Consider the following 6,573-nt stretch of genomic DNA (forward strand, 5'->3'; position numbering starts at 1 on the left):
ACGATCTCCCCTGTATCGTGCCTGTTAAACATCTTCCATGTCACCCGTAGTCTAAGTAGAGGGAAACCTGTTTGCAGACTGGGTGGCAATGGTGTTCTCACCGTGAAATGAGTCTGATGGCTGGGTCTGCAGTGAGATGCCATTGTTTTCCTACAAAGCTTGCAGGCCTGCAGGTGCAGCCCAACAGGTCCTTTGATCTTTTTTTTTTTTTTTTTTAGATTGGATCGTTTAGCTTTTTTGCTGTTGAGTTGTATGAGTTCCTTTATATTTTTTGGATATTGATGGTTCATTAGATACATGATTTGCAAATATTTTTCTCAGTCCATAGGTTGCTTTTTCACTGTGCTGATTATTTGCTTGCTTTTTCACTGAGTTGATTGTAGATGCTTTTTAAAAATATATTTTTATTTATTATTTGTTTTTGGCTGCACTGGGCCTTCGTTGCTCCATACAGGTGTTCTCTAGTTGCGGTGAGCAGGGGCTACTCTCTAGCTGTGATACACAGCCTTCTCACTTTGTTGGCTTCTCTTGTTGCAGAGCACAGGCTCTAGAATGTGCAGGCTCAGTAGTTGCGGCTGATGGGCTCTAGAGCAGGGGCGGAGTAGTCATGGTGCACGGGCTTAGTCGCCCTGTGGCATGTGGCATCTTCCCAGAGCAGGGACTGAACCCATGTCCTCTGCATTGGCAGGTGGATTTCTTAACCAATGGACCACCAGGAAAATCCTGTGTGGATGCTTTTTAGTTTGAAATAGTCTCACTTTATATTTGCCTTTGGCATCATATTAAAAAATCATCACCAAGGTAATATCAAGAAGCTTTTCCCACATATTTCCTTCTAGGAGTTTTTAAGGTTTCAGGTCTTATGTTCATTTCAGGTCTTTAATTCATTTTTATGTTGATTCTTGTTTATGATGTAAGATGAGTCTGATTTAACTCTCTTGTATGTAAATATAATTTTCCCAGCATCATTTATTGAAGACATTATCCTTTTTACCATTGTGTATTCTTGGTGCCCTTGTCAAAAATGTGTTGACTGTATGTGCTTGAGTTTATTTCTGGACTCTCAATTCTGTTTCATTGACCTATGTATCTGACTTTATGTGGCCCCATACTGTTTTTTGGTACAGTTGGCATGTATTTATTTAGAAATCTGTATTTTCATCAATACAAATGAGACTACATACAAAGATATAAAGTGGGGGGGGGGAAGGGAGGGGAAAACTAACAATAGCAACAGAAATGGTAAAATACTTAGGAATAAGATTATGAAAACTGCATATACTCCTATAAAAGATGTAAAACATTAGAAAAACACAATGACTTGAACTGGAAAGACATGCCATGTTGGAGAGGAAGAAATTTTCCTCTACCCTTCTAGATTTTTCTGGCTGATCTAAGAATTAAACTGACATGAGACTGATTAACAGGAGAAAATCAAACTTTTAATAACATCTTCCCAGCTGGCTCAGAGGTAAAGAATCTGCCTGTCAATGTGGAAGACAGAGGAGACGCAGGCTTGATCCTTGGATTGGTGAGATCCCCTGGAGAAGCAAATGGCAACCCACTCCAGACTTCTTGCTGGAAAAATCACATGGACGGAGGAGCCTGGTGGGCTACAGTCCATGGGGTTGCAAAGAGTTGGATATAACTGAATACACACACAACTGCCAAAGTGGCCAACTGCCCTAGGAATGCAAGGTGTTAGGTGGCTAAAAAAATCATGTCCCTACATGCTCTTTGTCCTCTCTAAACCCTCTTCAGTTGATGAAACTGGCCAGATTCTGGCCAAAATGAATGCTGACTAGCAAGTTCTTTTAGTTTCAGATGACAGTATTGGGAATAGAGCCTGGATCTTTCCTCAGCAAATTAAATCTTTTAGCCTGCCACTGTATTGACATATTTTCCACACATGTGGATAATGTTCATCTCATTTTCAGAACTTTCTCTAGCATCTGAGTAACATCATCAAAAATCCAGCACTGTGGAAAAATCCAGCACTAGTCCATATAGAGTGTATATATTCACAAGGCCTAAATCTGTGCCCCTGCGACTCCAGAGGGAGCTTCTCTAAACTGTGTCCAGACAGAGTCCTAGTTTGGGTTAAGAATAAAGCCGGAAGATGGAGGTTATTTTTGGCTGGTTTTCCCTTTTTCATTTTGAACATGAAAAAAATGGGCTGCCCAACTTAAGATGGCTTAGGAAAAAGGAAGTTTTTTTAGAATGCTGCTGCTGCTGCTGCTAAGTCGCTTCAGTCGTGTCTGACTCTGTGCGACCCCATTGATGGCAGCCCACCAGGATCTGCTGTCCCTGGGACTCTCCAGGCAAGAACACTGGAGTAGGTTGCCATTTCCTTCTCCAATGCATGAAAGTGAAAAGTGAAAGTGAAGTCGCTCAGTCGTGTCCGACTCTTCACGACCCCGTGGACTGCAGCCCCCCAGGCTCCTCCGTCCATGGGATTTTCCAGGCAAGAGCACTGGAGTGGGTTGCCATTGCCTTCTCCATTTTCTACAATAGTGGTTCTCAAAGTTTGATCTGTGGACAAAGAGCAACAGCACTAACTATTAGAAACTTAGGAGGAATGCAAAGTCTCAGATCCACCTAGACCTTCTGAGTCAAACTCTGGAGGTGGAGCCTGGCCATTTGTGTCTTAACAAGCATTTTAGGAGATTCTGATACATGTTCAAGCTTTAGAAAAATCCTGCCCTCAACTTACAACATGTAATTGATAATCACTTGGTTAAATAAACTGGACTGGATACTTTTCATTTACTCTTGTTTGTGCATAAACAATGGTAGAAATACACAGAGATTAGGACGCATGGCTTGTAGTCAGATAACTGCTTAGAATCAGCATCAGAGCCTAGGTTTCTTGATTTCCAAAAAGGAGAAAATGTCTAGTCTTAAAGAAAAATAAGGCGGTGTGAGGGAGGCAGAGAAGAAAAGGAGAGGGAGGAGGAAAAATCATGTATTTCAGACCTGGTTCCCTACGACATCAATTCTTAAGACAATCACAGAATTCAAACACCAGTGATCTTCAAGACAGCCTTAAACATTTTCAACAATCCTATGCCCCATGACACTCAGCATTATTGAGGGCGTTGTTCACAGCTTTGAAAGAACAAACATCCCACCAGAGATGTGTCTGGTACTTCAGAACTTTCTCCCAAACAACTCGTTTGCTTTTATCTCCTAGACACTGAGAAGGGAATCGTTGATTATGCTTCCTTCTTCTGGAAAACTCAGAATCAAATTAGCAAGTACACATCAATCGGCCTTTGGTAGAAGAGCCTCGTGTGGCTGTCTTATTTTCCTGCCTTTATTTCCCCTGCCTGATGTTGCTCCCTGACCGTCTACCTTGCTGCATTGTTCATAGTTTTGTCAGACATCTCAAATCCGTTTAGGAACAAGACTGGTGATATGAATTCAAAAGGTGGAGGGATTCTTTTCCCAAGCAAACTGAAAACCTGGGAGGAGCAAATGGGTGACAAGCCACTGGTCCAACGGGAACTTCCCTGACCTCCTCCAGCAGTGGTGGCCGAGGGCATAGCAACCCGGATCAGCCTTTGGAAAAGCAAGGGCAAACAGAGGAAAAGACCAGACCACTGTTGGTGGCGAAAAGCTTTGTGCAAGTTGTTTTCTAGAGTTGAGAAAGGGGGAGTCAGAGAGGAAATTGAGTTCTAGCTTCTCCATCTCATGAAATGGACCTATTTCTGTCTTCCTTCGTCTAAAGACTAAGTCAGCATCCACACAAGGCTGGCCTACCTTCTGGACCCAAGCCTTTCTCCCTTTGGGTATAACGAACCAGCTACAGGGACAGACCACCCTGATTCCACTCGGCTCAGAGTTCCCAGGGAGACGGGCTGGCTTCAGGACAGGGAAGCATAGTCAATTAAGGGCCTCTGGTTCAGGCTTATTGCAAAACTGAAAGAATATTGCTTTGATTTCCTATCTAGTTTGGAACAGGTCAAGGGTATTTTCCCTGGGTAGCTATCTTGGAGGAACTTATTTCAGCTTCAAGGCAGGCTGACTGGAAAGGACTCGGGAGTCAGCCACAGAACAGGGTGGTGGGGCTGTGTGGAGGGGCCCACTCCCCAGCCAGGAAAATTTCCATCCACAGCTCCATCAGAACTGCAGCGTCAACCTTGATCAGTCCCTTCTGAGACCAGTTATATCCATAATGACACCTCTGCACCTTCCCCTTCCCCCAGGGGCATGAAAGATGAGAGGCTTCATGGAACAGGTCCCCGAGCTGCGATGGGAATCCGTCTCGCTCCAGTGCAGGAAAAATATATATCCCTGAACAGCTGGGAGGAATTCTTTCATTCTTCATCTGTGGTCTTACGGCTAGTTCTCACTTCCTCATTTTACAAGGAAAAAAATGAAAACCGATTGAATGGCATATTCTGACAAGGCTTGTTTTTAAACACCAGGCTGGATGGAATGGGGGAGGTGGTAGAGAGAGCACTAGGAACATGGGGTTTGTGAAGCCCTGGGCCCTGGAGACAAAGAGGAGAGCTGCTCCTGCAGGTGGGAGGCAAGGAAGCTTCCCAGGGTGGCCTTGTATGCATGGTGAGCCCACAGGGTCAGCTCAAGGATGCAGGTTTATGTCCCCCTCAAAAGCTTTTTCTTGGGAGCAGTTCACAACCATCCAACGATCAGACTGGGAGAGCTGTGCAGAGAGGAGAAGACAAATTATATCAAAGGCAGAGATCGTCACAGTGTGAATAAAGTGCAAGGTAGACACCCCAAATCCACACACTCAGTGTCGTCCACATCAGAAGAAAGCATGGGCATATTGAGAAGGTGGAAATCCTTAGAGTCCTCCTGAGGGTGCTTCCCCTCCAGAAGCTCATCCTAAGGTCAGGGGAAGCAGGCCAAGAGCAGACCATGGGGGAAGGAGGAGGGAAGGCAAGTTGGGTAGAGTATACCGCAGTCATCCTGGCTAGGAGGAGGATCTGGCCAACTCAACCAGTGCCCATAGGGGTCATACTACCACCTCCAAGGCAATATAGTGGAGATGGTGATATTTGACCACCTGGTCAAAGGCTGGAAGACTCATTCAGCTAGAGGCAGAGTATCTGACCAGTTCTTAGCTAGCCTTCAGTATTAAACTGAGGCTTAGCAAACACCCACCATATTCATTTTCTATGCCATTTAACTAATTACCACAAACTTAGCATCTGGGGGCTCAGATGGTGAAGAGTCTGCCTGCAATGCAGGAGACATGGGTTCAATTCCTGGTTCAGGAAGATCCCTTGGAGAAGGAAATGGCACTCCACTCCAGTGTTCTTGCCTGGGAAATCCCATGGACAGAGAAGCCTGGTGCGCTACAGTCCACTGGCTCACAGAGTTGGCTGTGACTGAGCGACTTTCACTAGCATTTTTAAAGACACATTCACGATGTATAGTCTCTGTGGGTCAGAAGCCTGCACACAGTTAGTTTGAGTTCTTTGCTGAAGGGCCTCAGGTGTCACTTGGGGCTATGCCTTCATCAGAGGGACCTGCTGCCAGGCTCCTTCAGATTATTAGCGGGTATCATGTCCTTGTAGTTGCCAGAGTGTGGGTTTTAGTTTCTTAAAGCTGAAAGTTTCTTTAGCTGGGATCTACCCTCATCTCCTAGTGACTGAGCACTGTCCCTTGTCACCTGACCTGCTTGCTTCCTGCAGTTTGCTCTCCAAAGCCAGCAACAGAGAGAGGCTGGAGTGGTGAGGAGAGGGAGACCGAGAAAAAGAAAGGTGGCCAGCAAGATGGAGTCTTACATAGCAGAGTCATGGGTTCGACAGCCATTGCCTTTACTCTATTGTATTTGTAGAAGGAAATCAGTCAAGAGGATGGGGTTACACAAAGGTATAGACACTGGGAGGACAGCCATGAACAGCCCGTGTCTTAGAGGGAGGCGGTGAAGGAGATGGAAGCAGAGAAGTGGGAGGGTGAGAGAGAATCTGGAAATTAAAGAACGTGTGAGATTTAAAACTAAACCTGCAAACCTCAGTATCTGGGCTGCATTTGGATCCTGATGTCTTTAATGTTTAAAAACCTGTTGATTATGAAACAATTGGAAATTTGAATATCAACTGGATATTTGAAGACATAAAGAAATTATTCAATTTTGAAATTTTACTTGTGGACTTTTATTTATTTATTTTTTTTTAAAAATATGGAACGCTTCACGAATTTGCGTGTCATCCTTGCGTAGGGGCCATGCTAATCTTCTCTGTATCGTTCCAACTTTAGTATATGTGCTGCCGAAGCGAGCACTACTTGTGGACTTTTAACGAGTCCTGACCTTCTAGAAATTCATATTGAAATATAAAAGATAAAATGATATGCTAAGAGATTTTCTTTACAAAGCTATGAGAGTGAGAGAAGGTAGAGCTATGAACGAGGTAGGCGCCCCAGAGGCTGATGGCTGTGGGGCTGGGATGATGGACACATGGGAGTTCATAAAGTTATTAAGCTTTCATAGGTACTCAAAATCCTGTGTAATAAAAGCTTAAAAATAAACATGAGCATATACCCTTATTAGTAATCATTATTAGTCATTTCCAGGGGATCTTCTCAACCCAGGGATCG

The 6,573-nt window shown here is 44.3% G+C and overlaps 1 non-coding gene across 1 annotated transcript; it reads right to left on the reverse strand.

Moving 5' to 3' along the window:
* Positions 1 to 6,151: 6,151 nt before the first annotated feature.
* On the reverse strand, positions 6,152 to 6,258 carry LOC133067473 (U6 spliceosomal RNA). The gene has a single exon (XR_009695266.1). It is a non-coding gene; the product is annotated as a U6 spliceosomal RNA (small nuclear RNA).
* Between the last annotated feature and the right edge of the window lie 315 nt (positions 6,259 to 6,573).

This window comes from Dama dama, chromosome 12 (genome assembly GCF_033118175.1).
Source record: "Dama dama isolate Ldn47 chromosome 12, ASM3311817v1, whole genome shotgun sequence".
In the NCBI taxonomy this organism is placed as follows: domain Eukaryota; kingdom Metazoa; phylum Chordata; class Mammalia; order Artiodactyla; family Cervidae; genus Dama; species Dama dama.